This window comes from Rattus norvegicus, chromosome 4, assembly GCF_036323735.1.
Source record: "Rattus norvegicus strain BN/NHsdMcwi chromosome 4, GRCr8, whole genome shotgun sequence".
Taxonomy (NCBI): Eukaryota; Metazoa; Chordata; class Mammalia; order Rodentia; family Muridae; genus Rattus; species Rattus norvegicus.
The window spans coordinates 102279761-102305524 of NC_086022.1; the positions used below are offsets into that span (position 1 = coordinate 102279761).

Here is a 25764-nt window from a genome sequence, read left to right on the forward strand (position 1 = left end):
TATCTGGGCGGGCCAGAGAAGGAGCTGATGAGCTCGGACTTCTACCCCGCAGCCTTGGAAGACATTCCAAGGGTGGTTGGAGGAGAGGGAGATCCGGATCCATGGCGCCTCCGTCCGTTTTTGGAGGGATCCGGACCCTCGATGACTCCATCTGAATTTTATTGGAGTAGAGGATCCAAGACCCTCGGTGACTCCATCTGAATTTTTGGTTTCAGTTTGGTACCGAAGCCGCGCTGCGCGACTATCTGTTACTTGTTTGACTGTTGGAATCGTTTGTCTTCTTTGTGACCTGACTGTGGTTTTCTGGACGTGTTGGTGTCTGTTGTTTGTGTTCTGTTTCTGTGTTTGGTATCCCAGAAGCAGCTAAGGTTAAGCTGCAGTTTGGGCCAGGTACTGAAGGTACCAGGCATCTGTGGAAATTGGTTATAGGATGCTTTATCTTGGTCTTGTTTGTCTAGTTTGTTTTCTGTGATATTGTTGAGTGTCTTTTTGGCTTTTGTTTCATGTTTGAATTTGGACTGATGACTGTCTTTAAGATCTTGGACTGATGACTGTGTTTGAAATCATAAAACTGTTTGCTTTGTTTGTCAAAGTGTTTTACTTGGTCATCTTGGTGCTTAAGTTAAAAGTTGAAAATAATTTGCTTGAGAGAAATTGTTTTCTGCCAGGGAGTTTTGTCTCTCTCTCTTGAGCCTCCTCCCCAAGGAGAGATGCCCCAGGTTGGGGGGGGGGCAGAAAAGCCCCTAAAATAGTTTAAAAAATCTACAACAAATTGTGAAAGACTTTGTTTTGCCAGTCAAAATTTAGAATTCAGGCTTTGGCTGTGGCCAAGGTCAAGAATAATGTCTTCTTTTCCATGGGCCTTTAACCCAGTGAGACAGTTTAGTAAAGGGCTGCTACTGAGGTCCTGAAAGTCCCAGGTGAACCCATTAAAATTCTTTTGTCACCCACTTGGTATCTAGCACCCAGGTTCTAACCATCTCTCCATCCTTTTGTTATTAGTTGTTACTAAAAGCCTAGTGTCATTTGGAGGCTGGTTCTCTTGAGAGGCAAAGCCACCAAACCGACACTGAAGAGAGATACTCCTTGAGGGAAAATCTAAGTCTACGGAGATAATTGATAACAGATCGGCTGCCTCTCTGCTCGCCTTTCTGTTTCATAGACAAAGCTTGTGCTTATTTTTACAATGGCCTTTTTGTCTAAGAAAGGCCTCCTGGTTTAGCTGTGTGACTAAATGCTATTTGCCCTCTTCAGTGGACCTCTATTCTCAAGATTCTCTTGTTTTCCCACCATCCCATTTGAGATGCTTGTTAGTAACTGTTACAGATCTTCTTTACCACCGAGGGAAGACAAAATCCTATTAGAGGCCAGAAAGAATTTTCCAGACGTGGATGGAAGACCCTCACTCCTGATTGTTGACTTCGATACCCCTGAAGGTAGGGAGAGCTCCGGGTCTGCTGCCAGGCTCCAAGGGTGGGTCTCCAAGGGGCTAAAAATATGCCCCACCAATCTGGCTAAGATAAGGAAAAGATATAAAAAAAAGTTACAAAAATTTGAAGGGTTAAGCTAAGTTGCTGAGAGTTAGTATAAGTTACAGAGAAAATAAAGTTACAGGAAGCTAGAGAAGAAAAAAAAGTAAAAAGAACAAAAAGCTAGAGAGCTAAAGAGAGATAAAAGACAGGAGAGGAACACATACTGGCCACAGTAGTTAGAGAACCTAGGAAGACAGTACCTGGCAACAGAAGAAAATTCCTGGCTAAAGATCAGTGTGTCTAATGCAAAGAAAAAGGATACTGGGTCAGGGACTGCCTCAAAAAGAACAAGAGGGGCCACTGGAAAGCCTCTCGGTCCTAGAGTGCTGGCTATGCGCAGAGATAGAAGGGAAGGCCGCCCAGGTGTTTTGTGAATACGGGGGGCCTAATGCTCTGTGCTCCTGCGCCCAAATGGACTAGTGTCCAGCAAAAGACCTTGAGTACAGGGGGCTACTGACAACAAACAATACTTATGGACTACCCAAAGAACAGTGCACCTTGGCGTGGGCCGGGTAACCCACTAGTTCATGATCATCCCTGACTGCCCCTATCCCTTACTCATGAGAAATTTGCTCTCCAAAATGGCTTGTGTAGGCTGAAATGGCTGTGTGTGGCCATGTGTATGTATATCTGCAGACTGTGTATGTGAAGCTTAAGACCTGTCTCAGTGCACCAATACCTGATGCTGGGAGATGTATGGCTTAGTGACGTTCTGCCTGGAACACACCGTTCCTTCCAGCCGGGCACTGACAATTATCACCCAATCCAGGACTTAAACTGTGGTAGAGTGACTGATGTTTTGCCTTTAAATAAAATGTCCCAGAGGATGGGACCACTGGTCAGCTGACATGGACTAGATTCTCCACTGGTTGGGGGCAATCTGGTCACCTTGCTGCCCAATCCTGACCTGGAGCCACCGCAGCATGAGTGTCAAGCACTGGCAGAAGCCCATGGGTGGAGGAAAGACCTCTGTGACTGGGTGATTGACCCCTGCTGAAAGCCAAGGCTACCTTGTCCACAGACAGGAACAGTTCTCTTCAGGAAGGTCAGAGATAAATGGGTGCTGCCATGATGGACAACACAAATGTCATCTGGGATGGACAAACCTCTACCCCCCAGCACATCAGCGCCACAGATGCCTTTACCATCTCTTGGATGCCCTGGTGAAGCCAACAACTGTGACTACTATTCATTGCTCAGGATATCAGGAGGGAAGAGATTCAGTGGCATGGGACAGTAAAAAAACATGTCAAATGGCTAGAGAAATGGCTATACAGGAGCCTATCCTGGTTACAGGCCTGCAAGAGACAGCCACTGGGAACTGGGATTGGACTAAGGGATGGCTCCACTTAGAATATACAACAGAAGAAAAGGCCCAAGTTACTTAAAAGATAAAAAGACAATGGCACACTTGAGGGGAAAGCTATACTCCCCAGAGAACAAGCAAAAGATTCACTTTGCCAAATACAGAAATGGACTCATTTAGGAGATAAGAAGTTTGTCCAAGTAGTTAAGGTGTATATAATAGACTTTAAGATTTTAGCCAAAGAGACAATAAAAAGTATAAGGTATGTCAGTAAGTGAATGCTTAGTAAGCAAACAGGGCAAAGAGACCTAGAGAGTTTAGTAAAAAGTCCAAGTGAACTTCACTGAGATAAAACCAGAAAAATATGATCACAAGTAGCTCCTAGTGCTTGTAGATACCTTTCCAGGAATAGATAGAAGCTTTCCTAACCAAGCAAGAGACGGCCTCGGTAGTCATCAAGAAGATACTGGAAGAAATCTTCCCCAGGTCTGGAGTGCCCAAGGTAATCTGGTCAGACAATGGCCCTACTTTCCTTGCCAAGGTAAGCCAGGGTGTATTACGTTGTATTTACAGACCTCAAAGTTCAGGACAGGTAGAGTAAATAAATAAAACTCTAAAAGAAACCCTGACCAAATTGACCATGGAGACTGGCGCAGACTGGGTGGCACTCCTTCCCTCTTGCTCTCTTCAGAGCAAGAAATACCCCTTCCAGATTCAGCCTTACCCCCTTTGAGATCTTATATGGGGCCTCAGCTCCTCTGACTGTATTAGATGATGTTATTAAACCAACATGTCATAGTAATAATGATTTGTATGCCAGGCTAAAAGACCTACAGGTGATACAGAAAGAAATCTGCTCACAGCTGGCAGCAGCCTATGCCCCGGGGACCCCTGAGACATCTCATCAGTTCCAGGTCGGAGACTTCAGCTACATACAATGACATGGAGCCCAGACACTCGAGCCTCACTGGAAAGAACTGTACCTGGTGCTGCTGACCACCCTGACAGCTGCCAAGTCTCAGCCCTCACCAGCTGTGTACTTGCTGTTGGGGCTGAGAGCTGGGACCTAGAGGGACACTCAGATCTTCAAAAAGCTCCCTAGACTTGCACATCAGATAAGTGGATATGTCAGAGACATGACTGAGAGGTTGCTATAATGCTCACTTGAAGTGTGTGCTTTAGAAACAAGAATTTCATGTTTGCCCTGGGTTCCATTGGGATAGGTGTGGGGATAGGCTTGATTTCTATTGCAAATGATGTAACATTGCATATGTTAGTACTCCTAACACTTCTTGGGACTGTGCCTCAGGGATCACAACTTGTATAAGTTTAAAAGTTCTAAAAGACAGTCACGACCTTGGTGTATAGGTTCAGATAGTGTCCAGATTGGAATCCTGATGCTAAAGACTTAGTAAGACACAAAAGAGAGTTGAGAATTATTTAAGGCTATCTAGGTGCTGCAAGGGCAGCACAAGGAAATCTGCTGTTGCCCTGCAATGCAAGGTTCATAGATAATTCAGAAATGCCATTGACTCAGATATAAAAAGAGTAAAAAAAAAAAAAAAACTTTTTAGCTGACCTCCAAGAATATCTAACCTCCCTCTCAGAGGTAGTCCTTCAGAATAGGAGAAGATTAGACCTGATATTGCTTAAAGAAGGAGTCTGTGTGCTACACTAAAAGAGATCAGACAGGAATAGTAAGACAATACCAAAGGTTGAGACAACAGGAAACAGAGATTCCTTAACCAAGTTGAGTAAAAGATTTCACTCAATGCTAAAAGAAAATGGGGGAATGAAAGACCCCCCCTTAAAAGGAAAATTATACGAGCTTAAGGTCCACAACTATAAAAGTAAAAATAAGTCTTAACATTCACAGACTCAGAGCTGAAACAGGCCAGGGCAGGTCCAGGCACGCCCAGGCCCTGTGGGGCCTGCCCCACCGTTAAAACTGACAGACCACAAAGATAAGGAAGAAGGAATGCAGAACCAGCCCGAGGTATCAGAACTGATTCATAGGCCATCTGGCAGGAAGGGATAAGCCCCTAGCCCCTGACATTCCGGGACGCCCCAGCCTGCACGTACTCTTTTGCTGGCCAACCATGTATCCGCGCCTCATTTGAATCCACCAATCAAATCCCTGTAACCAATCATCTGCTTCTGTATGCCTGCTTCTGCTCCCCAGAACCTATAAAAACCCATCCCCGGTTTGCTGGGCGCGCCAGTCCTTCCGAGCTGACTGAGACGCCCGCAGGTACCTGTGTATCCAGACAATAAACCCTCTTGCTGATTGCAAATATATATATATATATATATATATATATATATATATATATATATATATATGCAATCATTATATGAAATTGCTAGAATAAATAAGATCACAGGACATTGTAGGTCATGTACATTTTAAATTCTTAATCACTTTTTCAGAATTATCTTTTCGCTGGTAAGACCTACCCTATAGTATGCAATCCTGGATGAAGGTCTTCTTACTTAAGGCTTGAAGATTCTTTTCTGCTAAGTTTTTTGTCTCTTTTAAATCATCAAGAGATGTGTCAGAACTGTTTGCATACTTAGCAAAAATTATCACCATTCTTATTTTCCTTTTCAAAGACTGACCTGTCACTTACAAATATTTCACTGATGTTTTTCAAATGGAATGGTAAAATTACAACTTCATCAATTTCCATAAAATTTTGTGGTGGCAAAAGTGAATCAAAATGATAGAATATGCTCCAAGATGCCATTGTTTATAAAAATAACTTCAATTCCCACCCAGTTAACTTACACCGACTCAAAGTATGTCCAGAGATTTATGAAGCCTTCAATTGACAAACATAGTTTTATTGTTTTAATCTCTTTCATTTTTTGTCTGTTAAGTAGTAACTCTAAACCTGTGTTCAAAAAAATTGCCATCTTTTCCAAGCTCAATTGAACAATTTATATAAATAAATACACATAAAAATACTTTGTATTGAAGAATAGTTCACTTACTATAAAGTATGCAGAGAGAACTTTGCAACAAAGACATGACTCTCTGAGTCTGAGCTCTCTAGTCTTTGTGGGGGCAGGAGTAATCTATATGACATGGTTTCAGACAATGCGTCATCTGAATTTCCCACAATTATAAGGGTATGGAATAATCAATAATTCCTTCTGTCCAGCACTGAGATTTTTCTCAGGTCGCAATACACTGTAAGAAGACTGTCTGACTAGACAAAGATAATTATAGTCTATGTATTCTAGTGGTAAAATAGAGTAAAGGTATTTCAGAGAAAAGTGGGACTTTAGGGATTTCTCATTCCACATGTTTCTGTAAATACTACACATGGCTGCATCTGTGAAGCATTCTGAAGAAGGCCGAAGCACCACCAAAAACAGTTAAAGTAAACCAGCCCATACTTCTGCTTTCCTGGTGATTTTTTTCTATGGTCTGCCTCACTGCGGTGGACAGCTGTTACTCTGTTGACAGTAATAAACTGAAAAATCTTCAGGCTCTACTCTGTTGATACTGAGAGTGAAATCTGTCCCTGATCCACTGCCACTGAACCTGGAGGGGATTCCAGAGATGGACTGGGAAGCATATTTGATGAGAAGCCTTGGAGACTCATTTGATTTTTCCTGATACCAGTGTATGTTAGTGCCAATATTCTGACTGGACCTGCAGGAGAGACTAATTCTCTCTCCTGGAGTCACAAACAGCGTGGCTGGAGACTGAGTCAACACAATGTCCCCTCTGGAGGCTGGAAATATAGGAGACATATAAGTAGATCACAACTTTGAATATGAATGTCACTTCTAAATTACATAGAAAAATAAAGGATTTTTATTGTATCATTTTTTAAACAAAAAGTAAAATTCTATGTGATGCTGGCTTCCAAATAAAGCAAGAAATTTTTGTATTTAAATGACATCTCTACATTTTTTCAATGTCTGAATAGTCATACCTGAAATCCAGAAAAGCAAAAGGACAAGAACTGAGGTGTGAATACCATCCTTGAGCTTTCCCTGAGTTTATGTGGATTATGACACAGCCGCGAGAAACCTTCTTATAATACTCTAAGAGGCAGGGACACTAGAAGGAAGAAATACTTCTGCAAATCATACTGACTTCATATTACATACAAAAAAGTCCTGGATGACCGACCAAGCTCCTAGTGACTTCTTACAGTATTTTCCCTTTTGCTGATTACCATAAGAGATGTTGAAATTTAAAGGAGACTTGGCTACTATTTACATGGTTACATAATTAGTACAGTTCGCATAAATCACTAAGATATATTCAGTAGTTTGAAATGAAGAGCACCTCAAAACCATGGTCTTAGTCCATGGCTTGGAATTTTTCTTACAATATGGACTGAAGCATCTTAAATTGTCTGAATATTCCATAAATCATAACAACACGTGAATATCACAGTATTGAGATTTCATTACAAATAAGTAAAAAAATCTGGATGCCCTACAAAGACATATTTCTACCAAGAATAGAAAAAAATGTTATAAATGTTTACAGTCTACCAACATATAGAAGAATTTTATAGGTAGAGATATCAAAATATTTTTAGCACTTTCCAAATAAAGACAAATATTGTGACTTGAATGTCTTTTTGGCAAGAGTGATGAAGAGTGCCACAGAGGTATTTCTAGAAGCTTCAAACAAATTACTTCCACAGTACATGTTTTCCATGCTACTTAAAAGACCAACTAGATCGGGAGAGAAAATTTCATCATTTCCATTTAAAGAAACAACTGATCCCTTCACTTGGGCCACATAACGAAATTAGAGCAAATATATTATATAAAACCTATGTTGGAGCTTTTGAAAAGCCTCAATAACTGCAACAGAGACTTCGAAAACTCGTGAGCAATGAGGACAGGAAGAAAGAGGAGCTCCAATTCGGTGCTGGTGAGAATGCAACAACTGTGAAATCAGTGTGCAACTTTCTCACACAGCTACAGATTTTATTAATACACTACCCAGCTATGCCATGCCTGAGGACTCTCTAGCCTACAACAGACATGAAAGCACATCCATATATTTTAAAACTCTATTCACAATGGCTAGAAAATGGAAATGACTTATATGTACACCAAAAGATAGATGGATAACTGAAATGTAGTACAATCCTTCAGTGGGATTTTTAGGTGGTAAAAGTCACAAATTATGTAAAATTTTGGAAAATGTGTGGTCCTGCAAAAATTATAGTGACTAAATTATTCTCTTCCCTTATATAAACTTGCCACATTCCACCCTCAAGTGGGAATTGTAACTTCAAATTTTCAATGTGTTTGTTTGACTTAGACTCTACTCTAAGAAGCTACAATGGGATTCTCACATTGAGACATCTTTGGACGAGTAAAAATCCATTGGAAGATAATTTGGAAATTTTTGTCATTTATCTACTTACAGATATTTGTTTATAAGTATGTTATTTTTTTAAAGAAACTTCATTCTAGAACCTACCACTGCATAAAATAGGCAGCACGGAAGCGAGAGCAAGCAGTCTGTGCAAGCCTGTATTTTGTGAGTATCTTGTTTTCACTGTATGATTTCCCAGTCTTCAGCACTCAGGTTGGTTTTCCTACCGCCTTTTTCTTTCAGCTGAACCCACTGAAGGACTTAGAAGAATGGCCTGTGACCCGGACCCTGCTGTTGGGTAGCAACCCTCTGCTCTTTAAAAATTAAGTAAATAAACCTAAAAGTCCAGAGCTGCTCTTGATAAGGTTCGCGTAGATAAACATGTCTTTCCTTCCCTTCCAAACTGTGTTTAATAAGCTCATATTAGTGATTGTGCATTTCATGTTCAGTTGACTAAACTGTAAAGGCCTTAGTCAGTGTAAATACTGTGTGCTGGTTAAGTGGGGAGCACCCAGTAAAGCTCAGCTTTTGGAATAGTAAAACATGCCACGCGATCTGTATGTAAAGAGTATATATTGTTGTCTGTGAAGTGTAATATATGCAGAAGTTTCTCCCTCCTACATTTTATTTTTCACATTCATAAATTTGTGTTGCAGAGTTATTGATATTCTAAAAATGATAGTAAATCTGAATTGATCTGATATCAGTATTAATACGAAGTGTAAAGATATAGTTTTTCCATTATCCTATTGAACTGTACTTATTTTGAGATGTTTGTAGCTATTTATTTTCTGCCAAAGGAACAGTCTATTTTCAGATTTCTACATTGGGTTCATATTTAGTGTTTTCTAACAATTTTTAAATTTCATTTTTCATATAAATCTTGATATATTAGAAAATTCCTCAAAATATATAGAAGAATTTTATAGTATAAAACATTTTCTTGGGTGTTAAGTGGAGTATATTTGAAAAGTCAACAGTTAGGCGAAGTTGTCTTTTTATTTGATAATTTGCTTATAAAATTACACATTATCTCTTTGCTTTGCACTTAAATATGTGATTCTATTATGCTATTTCAAGTACTTGATATTTGACTAATGATTTTACTGTATATTGAAGACAGTAATAAAATTTCATCCACATTTTGAAAAAAAAAAAGATAGAACACATGGGACAGGAAAATAAATAGCCAGTTAGTTTGGGAAGAAAGGTTTGAGCATGATTGGGATGAGAGGAAGAAAAAGAGAATGGTTAAATATATTAAGATTATCCTACTAATCCCAAAAGAAAAATCAATCAAACTAGAAAATCAGAGTTGAGAAGATTTAGTATGAGTCTTTGGAGGAAATGGAGTAACTGGATTCACGCAGGCATTCCATACAAGGAGAAGTTGTGTGCGATTACCACATATTAATTATTAATAATAGAAGACTCTAAAGTGAAACAGCACTCTCGGGAATATTAAGGTGTATGCTGTATCAGAAATTATTAAAACACATTTATAAATTAATGTATCATGGATAATGTTTCTTCATTTCTGTCTTCCTTTCTTCTTTCCTTCTTTCATTTCTTCCTTTTCTTCTCTCTTTTGTTCTTTTTTGCATTTTTTACCTTTCTTTCTCCTCTACTTCTTTCCTTCATTTTTTAATTGAAAAATGATTATGCTGTCTCATCTTTCCATTTCTTGCACCTCCTCCTCATGACCATTTCCATCAGCTTTCTCTCTATAATTAGAAAATAAACGTGCTGCTATACAATATTAATTGATAATAATATATAATCATATAATAATAATAAATAAAATAAAATGAATATAAAAAGATAAGACAAACACCAACACATTATAATTGGCCAAAACATAAAGACAGAAAAGAACAAAATAGAAAACACATGATACAGACACACTTCCTTATACACTAAACAATTAAATTATACACTAATACAATTACATTTGAACCTTGAAGTTTATGCATGTATGCAAATATATATCCAAAGATTCTGCCGAGTAAAAACAGGAAGGAATAAATATGAATAAATAAAATTTAAATTCAAATTTAGAAATATGTATAAATGATGAAAAAGGAATAACCTGATCATGACAATATGTGACAAAGATGCTTCAAAATGCTTTTGTGCTCATTTTCTATTTTCCATCTGATACTATGCATCCAAGGTATCGTTTAGAGTAGTTTCTTTCCTAGGAAACTAAATTTTTATTTGGAAGTGGTTATCTACTGAATACATAGGATTAGGAATGGGGCATGTGTTCATGTCTTTTAGCTCTAGGACATTAAATTGAAAGACCTTGGGTAGGCCCTGTGCATGGTGACTCATTCCATGTGAGTACATTTGCATGTCAATCATGATAATTTAACAATTTTTCTTGGTGTCCTTTATCATTTCTCATTCTTGGAGTCTCTCTACCTCCTTTTCCACCGGATACTCTAACCCTACTGGGGAAGATTTGATGGAGACATCCCAATTATAGTAGAGTGGTCCAATGTCCTTCACTGTCTGGAAAATATGTGGGTGTGGGTCTCTTTATTTCATCTCATCATTAGCAGAAAAAAACTTCCCTCATGATAGGTAAGGAAGAAATTGAAGTATGAGTATAGAAAATGTCCTTATCTTACATTATCTTTGCCTATTTTGAAGTTCGTTTTTTTCCTAATTTCTTTCGTAGCCCACCTATAATTTGTATAAAGAAAGTATACTAATTTATTTGAATTAATTTTATTATATCCAGCCACATTGCTGAAGTCGTTTAGCAGCTGGAGAAAGTTTTCTGGTAGAATTTTTGGGGTCACTTATGTATACTTTCATATCATCTGCAAATAGTGATACCTTTAATTCTTCTTTGTCCATTTGTATCCCCTTGGTCTCTTTTTGTTGTCCTATTGTTCTAGCCAGAACTTGGCGGACTATATTGAATAGATATAGGGAGACTGGGCATCCTCATCTTCTCCCCAATATTAATAGGATGCCTTGAAGTTTCTCTCTACTTAATTTGCTATTGGCTGTTGGTTTGCAGTAAATTACTTTTATTATGTTTAGGTATGTGAATTGAATTCCTGATATCTCCAATACTTTTAACCTGAAGGGATGTTGTTTTTGTCAACTGCTTTTTCTGCATCTGAAGAGATGATCCTGTGATTTTTTCCCCTTGAGTTTGTTAATATAGGAGATTATGTTAATAGATTTTCATATATTGAAACAAATTTGTATCCCTGGGATGAAGAATACTTGGTAGTGGATAATGATGATTTTGATGTGTTCTTAAATTTGGTTTGTAAGAACTTTACTGAGTATTTTGCATTGATATCCTAACCAAAATTGTTCTGAAGTTCTCTTTTTGATAGGTTCCTTGTGTGGATTACATATCAGAGTAATTGTGGCTTCATAGAATGAATTAGGTAATGTACTTTCTGTTCCTATTTTATGGACCTGTTTGAAGAATACTGGTATCAGGACTTCTTAGAAGGTACAGGAGAATTCTGAACTAAATCCATCTGGCCCTAGGTTGTTTTGTTGTTGTTGTAGTTGTTGTTGTTGTTGTAATTCTTGGGAGGTTTTCAATGACTTCTATTTCCTTATGGGACATGGGCCTGTTTAGAATGTTTACGGGCTCTTGATTTAACTTTGGTATGTGGTATCTGTCTAGCAAACCATTCATTTCATTTAGATTTTCCTGTTTTGTTGAGTATAGACTTTTGTTGTATGATCTGATGACTTTTAATTTCCTCCATTTCTATTGTCATGTCTCACTTTTCACTTCTGATTTTCTTAATTTGGATAATGCCTCTGGACCCTTTAATTAGTTTGGTTAGGAGTTTATCTATCGTGTTGAACCTGTCAAAGAACCAGTTTTTGGTTTTGCTGATTCTTTCTATTGTTCTCTTTGTTTCTATTTGGTTGATTTCAGACCCGAGTTTGAATATTTCCTGTGATCTACTCCTCTTGGGAGGGTTTGCTTCCCCTTTATTTCTAGATGTTTTTCCTCTCAGAAGTGTTGTTAAGTTGCTAGAGTAAGATCTCCCCAGTTTCTTTACCAGTGTACTTAGTGATTATGAATTTTACTCTTAACACTGCCTTCATTGTGTCCCATAATTTTGGGTATGATGTGTCAACATTTTATCTTGGGGTAGATAATTAAACAAGGGAAAGGTCTGTATGACAAGAACAGAATGTCAAGTCTCTCAATAAAAAAATCAAAGATTTCAGAAAATGGAGAGATTTCCCATATTCATGGATTGGCAGAATTAATATAGTAAAATTGGCCATCCTACCAAAGGCAATCGACAGATTCAATGCAATCCCCATCAAAATCCCAACACAATTCTACAAAAACGTGGAAAGAGTCTTTCAATTTCATATAGAAAATCATAAAATGCAGGACAGAGAAAACAATTTTTTTAACAATATAAGAACTTCTAGGGAAATCACCATTCCTAACCTTAAACTTCACTACAGTGAGATACTGATTAAAAAACAAAACAAAACAAAACAAAACAAAACAAAAACAAAAAAAAACAACAACAAAAAAAAACCCTCCATGATGTTAGTACACAGACAGATATATACTCAAAAATGTTCCAACATACAACTAGGACACATGCTCCACTATGTTTATTGCAGCCTTATTTATAAGAGCCAGAAGCTGGAAACAGATCAGATGTCCCGCACCAGAAGAAAAGTTTCAGGAAAGGTGGTATATTTATACAATAGAGTACTTCTCAATGGTTAAAAACAATAATTTCACAGAATTTGTAGAAAAATAGACAGAACAATAATCTTGAGTGGGGTTATCCAGAAACAAAAGAGCACACATGGTATGTACTCACTGATAAGTGGATATTAGCCCAAAAGCTTACAATGCCCATGATTCAACCCACAGACCGTAAAAGGTTAGAAGGGAAGAAGACCAGGGTATGGATTCTTCAGTCCTCCCTTGAAGGAGGAAAAGGGTTATTGTGGGAGGTAGAAGCAGAGGGAGACCAGGGAAGGAGAGATGGGGAGAAAGAAGTAATGGGCAGTATAATTTTTCATTTTTGTATAAGGAAACTACTGGTTTTGTGACTTAATTTTTTGACCAGATACATTGCTGAAGGTCTTTACCAACTCTAACCCTTTGGAATTTTTAAAGTCACTTATGTATACTATCATATAATCTTCAAATAAAGATACTTTGATTTCTTTCTTTCCAACTTATATCCTCATGATCTTCAATTTTTTATTGCTCTTTCTAAGACTTCAAGTAATATTCTCATTTACCAGAACTTCAAGTAAAATATTGAATAGATAGCAAAACAGTGAATAACCTTGATTTTTCCTGATTTTAGGGGAATTACTTTTATTTTCTCTCCATTTAAGTCAATTTTGTCTCTGAACAAAATGATGTTAACTGCCTGTTTTATGTTACTTTCCTAACTACTCCAGATCTTTTATCAAGAAGAGGTGTTAGAGTTTTTCTTTTTTTTTTTTTGTTTTCCAAGAGTCTTTCCTGTAGCTCATAGATGATTACATTTCTTTTGTGTTTTAGATTACTTAAAAATCGATTAAACTTATTGATTTAGATATGTTGAACCTCCTTTGAGTCTCTCAATTGAAGCCTACATGATCATGGTGGATGACACTTTTGTTAAATCCTTGGATTCAGTTTGCAAAACTTGTATTGAGAATTTTGCAATCTCTCTTCATAAAGGAAATTGTTCTATAATTTTCTTTGTTTGGTCTTTTCATTGCTTAGATATAAGGCCTTCCAAAACTAATTGGGATATGGTCCTTCTGTTTCTATTTTGTGCAATAATTTCATAAGTATCAACTTTACTTACAGTTGAAGTCTATTTTCTCAGATATTGAATTGGCTTTACCAGATTCCTTCTTAGGTGCATTTTTCTAGAACAGCTTTTTTTTTCGTAACTTTATCCTGAGATTTTTATCCCTGATGATAAGGTAAATTTCTAAGATGAAGCAGAAATACAGATTCTGTTTTCTAATCTAATATGTTAGTCTATGTTTTTTAATTGGGAAGTCAAGGCTGCTGACATAGAGAGCTATCAGTGTAGAATGTTTCTTTATTAATAATACTGGGTTTTTGTGGTTGTAGTTGTGAGGGTGATGGTGGTCATGGTGTATATATGTGTATCTTCCCCCTCTTTTTTTTTACTGGTCAAGAACTATTTATTCCCGTTTTTCTAGATATAGTTAACCTCTTTAAGTTAACATTCCCCTGTTAGTTCTCTTTTTTCCTCTGGATGTACAGATAATTATAGTATATATTGAGTTTTATGATGCATTAGTCTGCTTTTTCGATCTACTTTATTTGAATTTTTTGAAGAGTATAGGATTCTGTGTTGATATCAGTGGCATTGTAAAGTCTGTAGAATAAGATGCATCAGACCTCCTGGTTTTTGGAGTCTCCATTGTGATGTCAGGTCCCATTCTACTAGGTCTGCATTTATGTTGGTTTGTTTTCCTCTAGAATCTTTTAACATTCTATGTTCTACATGTTTAGTGGCTTGAGTATTATGTACCAAGTGGGATTTCTTTCCTCATCCAATCTATTTTGTTTTATCTATGCTTCCTGTACCTTGGTAGGAACCTCCTTGTATAGTGTTGGTAAGATTTTTTCTTATTATTTTGTTGATTCTTTTATTCATTTCCTACCACAGTTCATTTTTCTATTCATAGACTTATTTAAGGTATTTATTCATTTTCTTTTTCAGGACCTCTTTCATATTTGTAAAGGCTATTTTAGGGTTTTTATCTTGTGATTCTGCTATGTTGCAATACTAGTGACCACCTGTGGTTGGGCTGCAGAGTTCTATTGAAGACATGTTGTACTGGCTGTTAATGGTTGTATTTTTACACTAATATCTAGGTATCTGAGATTGGCGAAATTGTAATTCTAGGTGAGTATATCTGGTCTTCTCTTTATTGGCTGTATGCTTTTGCTCACAGTTTAGTTGTTCTTTCTGCTTCTAAATAGAGTGTGGTAGTTGTGTGTTTCCTTGAGGGAAATTCTTTTGAGTCCTGGTTGGTGTTAACACAGGCCTTCCATCAAAACTGTCTTTTTATGTATTTGCTTCTGAAATTTAGGAATGAGGATTGGCTAGGGGAGTAACAGATAAAGTTGTCCATGGCAGGAGGAATAAGTTGTGGTCCCTCAGAATCTCTTTAGAGGCCTGGAATAGGGGCAAAGAGTGAAGAAGGGCCAAAACAGCTAATCACATACCTAACTGGAAAAAAGACTGAGGGATTTCATCTGTTGGAAAGGAGGAAGAGTGAAGAACTGCAATTAGCCTACGTGATTCATCTCCCTTGCAGGCTTTGCTGGAAGGTTCCCATAAAAAGCATGCTGGCGTTGGGGCTGGGTAATCAGGTTGAATGGGATAGGGTTATTATAGGAAAACATGTGTGTGAATTTCTGGAGAAGGAGGGAGAAAAGAAGGGAATGCCTCTGCTGGTGGTCTGCAACAGCACTGAGGATAAGTTCTTTCGGATTTGATTTGGAGAAGAGGAGAGAAAGTTGAAGATCTGCAGTTAAGGTACCTATATCTGTCCTTTTTTAATGTTCACATTCCTTAGTTCATGATGAATACACTAAGTATTACTCATATAGTCCTTTGTGCCTAAAAGGTTCTATAGAATACTGTTAAAATTATAAGTTGGGTTCATGAAATTATAAAACCAATCATAGAAATATCACATCTTATAACATACATCTGGAACTTCATACACTTTTTTTGTGAGCAAAGGCTAGAGAAGAGTTTTAGTAGTCAAACGCACTTGATACTCTTCCAGAAACTCTGAGTTCTTAGCACACATGTAAGTGATTCATAATCAACTGAAACTCTGGCTTCAGGAAATGTGAAGCAAAATGGTGTTTAGGCCTTTGTGGACACCTTTGCACACATGGCATGAATGTACACAAACACACATGTATTTATTTTTTATGTGTATTTATTTTATGTTTTTAATAGCAAAAAGTGTTTTTATTTGTTCATCATTCGTTGTTATAAGGAAAATACAAATTAAAATGAGTACCATCAAAAATTATCACACACGTTGACATAAATTTAGGGAAGAAGATCTTTAATTCACAGAACATTGGTGATCAACCCAATGCAGTACAGTCAATTTGGGAATAAAGTGAACATTTCTCAATTCACTAAAAGTGTAAGTCCTGTGTGACTCAGTCACAGTATTCTTCTGCATGTACTAAAAGATCTCTATACCGTACCATGAGAAATTTGGATGTATGTGTTTATTGCTCACCTCTTCATGGCAGCTAATAAGTGGAACTCACATAGATGTCCATAAACATGATTAAATGAAGAAAATATAGCACATATACACCACAGGGATTTATTACACTGTAAAGTAAAAAATAATATCATGGAGTTTCCAGGAAAATGAATAGATGTAGAAACTATAATATAAAACTAAGTTACATCAAAACCACACAAAAATCATATTAGCTCTCATAGACATACCCTATCTTATATGTATATATCCAGGCATACATACATATAATCATACATACCTACAAAACAAAGGTTTTTGATTTTAAAACAATGATCATAAGGCCCTGGACCTTTTATTTAATATTTCTCACATTTATTTATAATATTTTATTAGTTCTTTTATCATTTCATTCATTTTATCTTTCCCCTATTCAACCTTTTGTATAAACACCTTACAGATAAACACTTATCTGCAAAGTTCCCTTAATACAAACATGCATGTGCTCAAGTGCGCGCACGCACGTGTGCACACACACACACACACACACACGCGCGCGCGTACGCGCGCACACACAAATAATCCATTCAATTACTAACTAATCTTAACTGTCTTTTATGTATATTATTTGATTCATATTCTCTTATTTGGAGACATTTGTTCTTCGATTGAAACCCTAGACCGGATGAATTCGTTTAAAAATTGTTTTTCGTATTCCTGGTTTACACTATCCCTGTGATTTGCAGCATTCTTACCTTTTGCATTCACTATTTAGACATCAGTGTCAAATTTCCTTATAGCCTATCTTTTCAAATGATGTTGTGTAATAAAGAACCTTTCAAGTGGATTACCAGGATTTACCTAACTTGATCTGGCTTCCTCTCATTCTGTGTTGTTTTACACAGGAGTGACTGTTCACCAAACAGGAGAGCTGTAATTCTGTCAAGTCTGTAATTCTGGTGATAAGGTAGATTGAAGAGAATTAAGCTACAAGAAGAGCTTTCCACATTCTCTTGCTCCAGATATTTTTATAAACTAAAGGCTTATAATATGATTTAAGTCTGACAAAAACTCCAAATTTGACAGACACCAAAAAGAGTACATGAGGAAACTCAACCTCACATTTCTACTTCATTAGGTGGTTTATGCTCTGATCTGTAACCATGTAAGATGTAAACTGTTCACTTGTTGACAGAAGCAAATTGAAGCCTCTTCAAACCTGGAGGATGCTGATGGCAAAGGTGAAATTTGTCTGTTTCTGATTCTCTGCCACTAATACTAGAGAGGACCCAGAGTTGGTCAGGGAAGTATACCTGATGTGGAACCTTGGATACTCTTTCTGTTTGTGTTTGTTTTGTTGTATTGTTACAAAATCACATCATGCCAATGCTCTGACAGACTCTGCATAGACATTGTTACCCCTAGAGTTACTGCTGGGGACGGGGTCATCACAATGTTTTCCACTGAGAGAAAATCACTCATGAAATATTAATAGAGAGGACGGAAAATACGTTGTCTTTCTCAATTTTCAGATCTAAATACCAAAAGCTCCCTATTATTCAGGATTGCAATATATTAAATGAAAAGTTAGTATTTATATACCACCATCTGCTTCTTTACTTTGTCCAATAATATCCTTACCAAAATTCAGAGGATTACCCCAGTGATTTTTGGTAAGGAGAGCATCTTCCTATTTTATTTCCTATAGTGTATGTTAAGCACACCACAGGACAGGGAAGAACATTTCAAGAGGCAAGGACCCCAGACAAAATAAATCTCTTTGCAAATGATTCTGACTTCCTATTGGTAAATACTGAGACTGTCAGAACAGGACACTTCGCCTTTCTCTGCCTATATTATTGCTCCCTCTCCTGGCCACTTGATTCAGTGTTTGTAGTTCACATACATCTGTTCAGGCTTCTTCACAGATAGGATGTAGCAGTGAGTACAATATAATCCAGGTTTTTGCATAACTAGAGATATCTGGAAAGAACAGCAACTCAGACCCTAAATCTTCATTCATTGTTGCCTTGGCATTGTTTCCATCAGCATTTCTCACTCTGCAAAATGAGTTGATTGACATTTTATCATCTGGATATTTTATACACCCTAGCATTATATAGCACTATAGTACTAATTAGATTTAATGAAAAATAAATGGTAAGATTAGAGATCTTACTAAGATATTTTTCCATAGATTTTGAATATAAACTTTTAAGTGTTCATTAGTCTGAACATTGACCACATAGAAGTCTGAATATCAAAATGTTAGTTTAGCTCATTACAAATGAAAAAGAGGCATTACATCTACCATTTCATAAAACCCAGAAGAGTTCAGACTGTTGTGCTGGCACTCAATATGATGTGCAGAACAGAAATTATTGTGTTAAACTATCGAAAAGAATAGTATTCTGAGAGATTTGAATCAGGAGAGTTCATTTCACCAAGTTTACCTTCTAAAGCCAGAGGCATTTCAATATGGTTGTAGAACCAAAATAAAGTGTGTGTCTAATAGTGACTGTGTATGGGTCTGGGAAAATCTTTATTAAAGATTTATAGCATCAGTCATTAAGATTATAGATCAATTAAACAGAGACAGAAGGAACACCCATTCAGAGCCTGCCCCACATGTGGCCCATACATATACAGCCATCCAATTAGACAAGATGAAAGAAGCAAAGAAGTGCAGGCCGACAGGAGCTGGATGTAGATCGCTCCTGAGAGACAAAGCCAGAATACAGCAAATACAGAGGCGAATGCCAGCAGCAAATCACTGAACTGAGAATAGGACCCCCGTTGAAGGAATTAGAGAAAGAACTGGAAGAGTTTGAAGGGGCAAGAGACCTCTTATGAACAACAATGCCAAGCAACCAGAGCTTCCAGGGACTAAGCCACTACCTAAAGACTATACATGGACTGACCCTGGACTCTCACCTCATAGGTAGCAATGAATATCCTAGTAAGAGCACCAGTGGAAGGGGAAGTCCTGGGTCCTGCTAAGACTGAACCCCCAGTGAACGTGATTGTTGGGGGGAGGGCGGCAATGGGGGGAGGGTGGGAAGGGGAACACCCATAAAGAAGGGGAGGGGGAGGGACTAGGGGGATGTTTGCCCGGAAACCGGGAAAGGGAATAACATTCTAAATGTAAATAAGAAATACTCAAGTTAATAAAAAAAATAAAAAATAAAAAGAAATAAAATAAATAAATAAATAAAATATACTTAGTTGGGTGTTAAAATTTTTAGATAAAAGAAATAAAACTGCATTATAAGTGCTAAAAAAAATTATAGATCAACACTATATAATCATCACAAAATACAGATTGCCCTTTCTTACTAGACCCAGAGGTCTTGATTGACATGTAAAATTTTATTTAGAAAGTGTTTGAATTACTAAAATTTGGGGTACCAAACTCGTCAGATTTTTGTAGTTTGGTTGTTCTCAGCAGTATTCATTCTTTAGGTGGAAATGTTAGATTTAGTATTAGACCTTAGAGTGTTTCTTATTTTGCATGGGCAGATGTGTTTTTGTGGTTGTGGAGATAATGGTGGTCATGGTATGTATACGTGTATCTTCCCCCTCTTTTTATTTTACTGGTCAGGGACTATTTATTCTTCCTGTTTTTCTGGATATAATTACTTACATGTTGAGAATTCCAGTATCCTCTTGGTAGTTTTTTTTTTTTCCTTTGATGAGTCAGTGGGTAGTACTCTTCTCCATTTTATCTAATAAGCTTTGGTTTTAAGTCTATTATGTCATGTATTAAAATTCCTACACCTGATTACATATTGGGTTCATTTGCTTGAAATATTGTTTCCATCCTTTTACCCTCAAGTGATGCTTTTCCTTGATGAAAATGTGTGTTTCTAGGATGTAGCAGAAGGATGAATCCTGTTATTTAATCCAGTGTGTTGGCCTTTGCCCTTTTTATTGAGAATTAAAGTATCAATGTTCCTTCTACTTTCTGCCTGTGCCCAGAGCTGACCGGGTTCCAGAGCTGACAGGTCCTCAATCCTGTGAGGAAGGGAGCTGGATTCTCCGAAGTGCAGACAATCCTAAGACCTCAGGGGAGACCACCACTTCTGCTCACATTCCTGACCCAAGAACCCTCTGGACATAGGAACCCAGGAGCAGTCAGGTAGAGGATCCTTCCAGTTTCTGCCTGTGACCTAAGCAGATAGCCAGTGACAAGGAGAGCTGACACACCTGAGAGCAGAAGTGAGACCTCCTGTTCTGCTCCAAGTGACCCACTTGGAGCCCAAAGGAAACAAAAACCCAGGAGCAGTCTGGGACAGGACCATTCAGGTTTCTGCCTGCTCCTAGAGCTGAACTGACCCCACAGCTCTCTGAACCTAGATCCCATTTTGAGGAAAGAGGTCTACAGGAGTGCGGACACACAGGGATACAGGAGCATCAAGCCACTGTCAGAGGCTACAAAGCCAGGTAACACCAGAGACAAATGAGAGGTAATTGCAGGAACTCAAGCGAAAGAAACCAAGACTACTTGGCTTCGTCAGAGCCTAGTTCTCCCACCAAAGCAAATACTGGATATACAAACAAAATGGAAAATAAAGATTTGGATTTAAAATCACTTCTCCTGATGATGATAGAGAACTTTAAGAAAAACACAGATAGCTATAACTCCCTTAAAGAAATACAGGACAACACAGGTTAATAAGTAGAAGCCCATAAAAAGGAAAAACAAAAATCCCTTAAACAATTACAGGGATACACAACCAAACAGGTGAAGGAATTGAACAAAACCATCAAGGATATAAAAATGGAAATAGAAACAATCAAGTAATCACAAAGGGAGACAACCCTGAAGATTGAAAACATAAGAAAGAGACCAGAAGTCTTAGACACAAGCATCACCAACAGAATCCAAGAGATAGAACAGAGAATCTCAGGGGCAGAAGATACCATAGACACAACGGTCAAAGAAAATATAAAAGGTAAAGAGTTCCTAACCCAAAACACTCACAAAATCCAGAACACAATGAGAAGTTCAAACGTTAGGATAATAGGTATATAGGACAGCAAAGATTTCCAAATTAAAAGGCCAGTAAATGTCTTCAACAAAATTATAGAAGAAAATATGTGTAACCTAAAGAAAGATGTCCATGAATATAAAGGAAACCTACAGAACTCTAAGTAGACTGGACCAGAAGAAAAATCCCTCTCATCACATAATAGTCAAAACACCAAATGCACAGAATAAAGAAAGATTATTAAAATCATTAAGGGAAAAATGTCAAGTAACATATAAAGGAGGACCTGTCAGAATTACACCAAACTTCTCAACAGAGAATATGAAAGCCAGAAGATCCTGGGCAAATGTCATGCAGAACCTAAGAGAGCATAAATCTAGCCCAGGCTCCCATATTTAACAAAACTATCAATTACCTATATACAGAAACCATGATATTCCATGACACATACTAATTTAAACAATATCTTTCCACAAATTTAGCCCTATAAGGAGAGAAACTACACCCTAGAAAGAGCAAGAAAGTAATCTTGCAACAAACCCAAAAGAAGAGAGATACACAAACATAATTCCACCTCTGACAACAGAAATAACAGGAAACAGCAATCACTTTTCCTTAATATTTCTTAACATCAGTGGACTCAATATTCCAATCAAAAGACATAGACTACCAGGCGGGATATGTAAAGAAGACCCAGCATTTTGCTGCATACACGAAATACCTCAGTGACAAAGACAGACACTACCTCAGAGTAAATGATTAGAAAACTTATTTCCAAGCAAATGGTCCCCAAAACAAGCTGTAGTAGCCATTCTAATGTGGAATAAAATTGATTTTCCACCAAAAGTTATCAAAAAACATAAGGAAGGAAATTTCATATTCATCAAAGAAAAAATTCACCAAGACGAACTCTCAGTCCTGAATAAGTATGCTCCAAATGAAAGGGCACCTACATTGATAAAAGAAACCTTACTATAGCACAAAGCCCACATTGTAACTCACAGAATAATAGTGGAATGTTTCAACAGCCCACTCACATCAGTGGACCGATAATGGGAAAAGAAACTAAATGGAGACACAATGAAACTAACAGAAGTTATGAACCAAATGGATGTAACAAACATCTATAGGACATTTATTCCTAAAACAAAATATATGACTTCTTCTAAGAACCTCATGGAACCTTTACAAAGTTTACCATATATTCGGTGACAAAAGAGACCTCAATAGATACAAGAAGATTGGAATAATCCCATGCATTCTATCACATCACCATCTACTAAAGATGGTCTTCAATAACACAAAAACGACAAAAATCCCACATGTACATGGAAGTAGAACAACGCCCTACTCAATGATAACTTGGTCAAGAGAGAAAGAGAGAGAGAAAGAAAGAAAGAAATTAAAGACATTTTAGAATTTAATGAAAATGAAGGCACAACATATGCAAACTTATGGGACACACGGAATGCAGTGCTAAGAGGAAAAATCATAGCTCTGAGTGCCTGCAAAAAGAAATAGGAGAGAACATACATTAGCAGTCTGATAGCAAATCTAAAAGTTCTAGAACAAAAAGAAGGAAATACATCCAAGAGGAGTAGAAGGTAGGAAATAATCAAACTCAGGGCTGAAATCAACCAAGTTAATAGAAAATGGACTTTACAAAGAATCAACAAAAGCAAGAGCTTGTTAGCCAGACAAACCAGAGGGAAGAGACAGTATCCAAATTAACAAAATCAGAAATGAAAAGGCAAACATAACAAAAGTATATGTGGAAATTAAAACAAAACAAAACAAAATCATGGGGTTGGGGATTTAGCTCAGTGGTAGAGCGCTTGCCTAGCCAGCGCAAGGCCCTGGGTTCGGTCCCCAGCTCCGAAAAAAAAAAATCAGATCCTACTACAAAAGCCCATAATCAACAAAACTGGAAAATCTGTAGGAAATGGACACTTTTCTTGACAAATACGAAGGACCAATGTTAAATCAGGAAGAGATAAACAATCTAAACAACCCCATCACTCCTAAAGAAATAGAAGCATTTATTAAAAGTCTCCCAAACCTGCCCCCCCCCCAAAAAAAATCCCAGGAACATATGGGTTTAGTGGAGAATTTCTATCAGACCTTGATAGTAGACCTAATACAAATACTGCCTAATACAAATACTGTCCAAACTATTCCAACAAAATAGAAACAGAAGGAACACTGTCCAATTCCTTCCATGGAGTCATGAATACACTTAGCCACAAAATCACACAAAGACCAAAAAAGAAAGAGAACTTGAGACCAATTTGCTTTATGAATATCAACAGAAAATATTCAATAAAATTCTTGCAAACTGAATCCAAGTAAACATTAAAATTGTCACTCATCAGGATAAAGCAGGATTTATCCCAGTGATGCAGGGATGGTTCAATATAAGGAAACCCATCAACATAACTCATATATAAACAAACTCAAAGGGATAAAAACACGTGATCATCTCATTAGATGCTGAGGAAGCATTTGACAAAATTCAAAACCCCTTCATGACAAAAGTCTTGGCAAGATCAGGAAATAAAGACCCATTCTTAAACATAGTAAAAGAAATATACAGCCAACTAGTATGAAACATCAAACTAAGTGTAGAGAAACTTGAAGCAATCCCACTAAAATCAGAAACTAGAAAAGGCTGCCTACTCTCTCCCAACTTACTCAATATAGTACTGGAAGTCCTAGTGAGAGCAATCAGACAACAAAAGCAGATTAAAGGGATAAAACCATAAAGGAATAAGTCAAAGAATCACTATTTGCAGATGATGTAATAGTATACTTAAATGAGCACAAAAGTTCCATTAGAGAACTACTAAACTGGGAAAACAAAACCAGCAAATTGGCTGGGTATAGAGTTAATTCAAACAAATTACTAGCCTTCCTCTACTCAAAGAATAAACAGGCTGAGAAGGAAATTAGGGAAATGACACCCTTCACAATAGTCCCAAATAATATAAAATACCTTGGTGTGACTCTAACCAAGCAAGTGAAAAATCTGTATGTCAAAAACTTCACGTCTCCGAAGAAAGAAATTTAAGAAGATCTCAGAAGATGGAAAGATCTCCCATGCTCATGAATTGGCAGGATTAATATTTTAAAAATGGCCACTTTTGCCAAAAGCAATCTACAGATTCAATGCAATTCCCATCAATATTCCAGGTTTATTATTAATATAATTTAAAAGTGCAGCTTGCAAATTCATTTGCAATAACAAAAATCCCAAGATAGCAAAAACTACCCTCAACAATAAAGGAACTTGTAGGGGAATCACCATCCCTGGTCTCAAACTGTATTACACAGCAATAGTGATAAAAACTCTGTGATAGTGGTATAGAGACAGCAGGCAGATCACTGGAATAGAATTAAAGAACCATAAGTGTACCCACATATCTATGGTTACTTGATCTTCGACAAAGGAGCTAAATCATTCCAGTGGAACAAAAGATAGCATTGTCAACAAATGGTGTTGGTTCAAAGGTAGGTCAGAATTTAAAAGAATGCAAATTGATCCATTCTTATTGCTCTGTACAAAGCTCAAGTCCAAGTGGATAAAGGACATTCACATAAGACCAGAAACACTCAAACTAATAAAAGAAAAAGTGGGGAAGTATCTCGAATACATGGGCACTTAGGAAATGTTCCTGAACAATGGCTTATGCTCTAAGATAAAGAATCAACAAATGGGACCTCATAAAATTGCAAAGCCTCTGTAAGGCAAAGGACACTGTCATTAGGACAAAATGACAACCAATACATTGGGAAAATATCTTTACCAATCCTACATCCAATAGAGACCTAATATCCAATATGTACAAAGAACTCAAGATGTTAGACACCAGAGAGTCAAATAACCCTATTAAAAATGGAATACAGGGCTAAACAAAGAATTATCAGCTGAGGAATATGGAATGGCTGGGCATTATCTAAAGAAATGTTCAAAATCTTTAGTCATCAAGGAAATGCAAGCTAAGACAACACTGAGATTTTACCTCACACCAGTCAGAATGCCTAAGATCAAAAACTCAGGTGAAAACAGATGCTTGCAAGGATGTGGAGAAAGAGGAACACGCCTCCATTGTTGATGGGAATGCAAGCTGGTACAATCACTCTGGAAATCAGTCTGGAGGTTCCTCAGAAAATTGTAAGTAGTAGTACCCGAGAACCTAGCTCTACCACTTCTAGGTATGTGCCCAAATGATGATCCAACATATAGCAAAAACACATGCTCCCTTACGTTCACAGCAGCCTTATTCATAATAGCCAGAAGCTGGAAAGAACCCAGATGCCCTTCAACAGAGGAAT

At 37.2% G+C, this 25764-nt stretch overlaps 1 long non-coding RNA gene and 1 pseudogene across 3 annotated transcripts in view; one reads left to right on the forward strand and one right to left on the reverse strand.

Moving 5' to 3' along the window:
• Window positions 1-6276: 6276 nt before the first annotated feature.
• Igkvl-ps19 (immunoglobulin kappa variable like, pseudogene 19) lies at window positions 6277-6833 on the reverse strand (annotated as a pseudogene).
• Window positions 6834-14692: 7859 nt separating this feature from the next.
• LOC120102301 (uncharacterized) overlaps window positions 14693-25764 on the forward strand; it is a 43545-nt gene continuing 32473 nt past the window's right edge. Inside the window, exons 1-2 of one of the 3 annotated variants that reach the window (XR_005503628.2) lie at window positions 14693-14815; window positions 14923-15744. This is a non-coding gene — a long non-coding RNA (uncharacterized LOC120102301). Of the gene's footprint in view, window positions 15745-25764 lie in introns of all 3 variants that reach the window. The other 2 variants (XR_005503632.1, XR_010066185.1) reach the window with 2 other exon arrangements.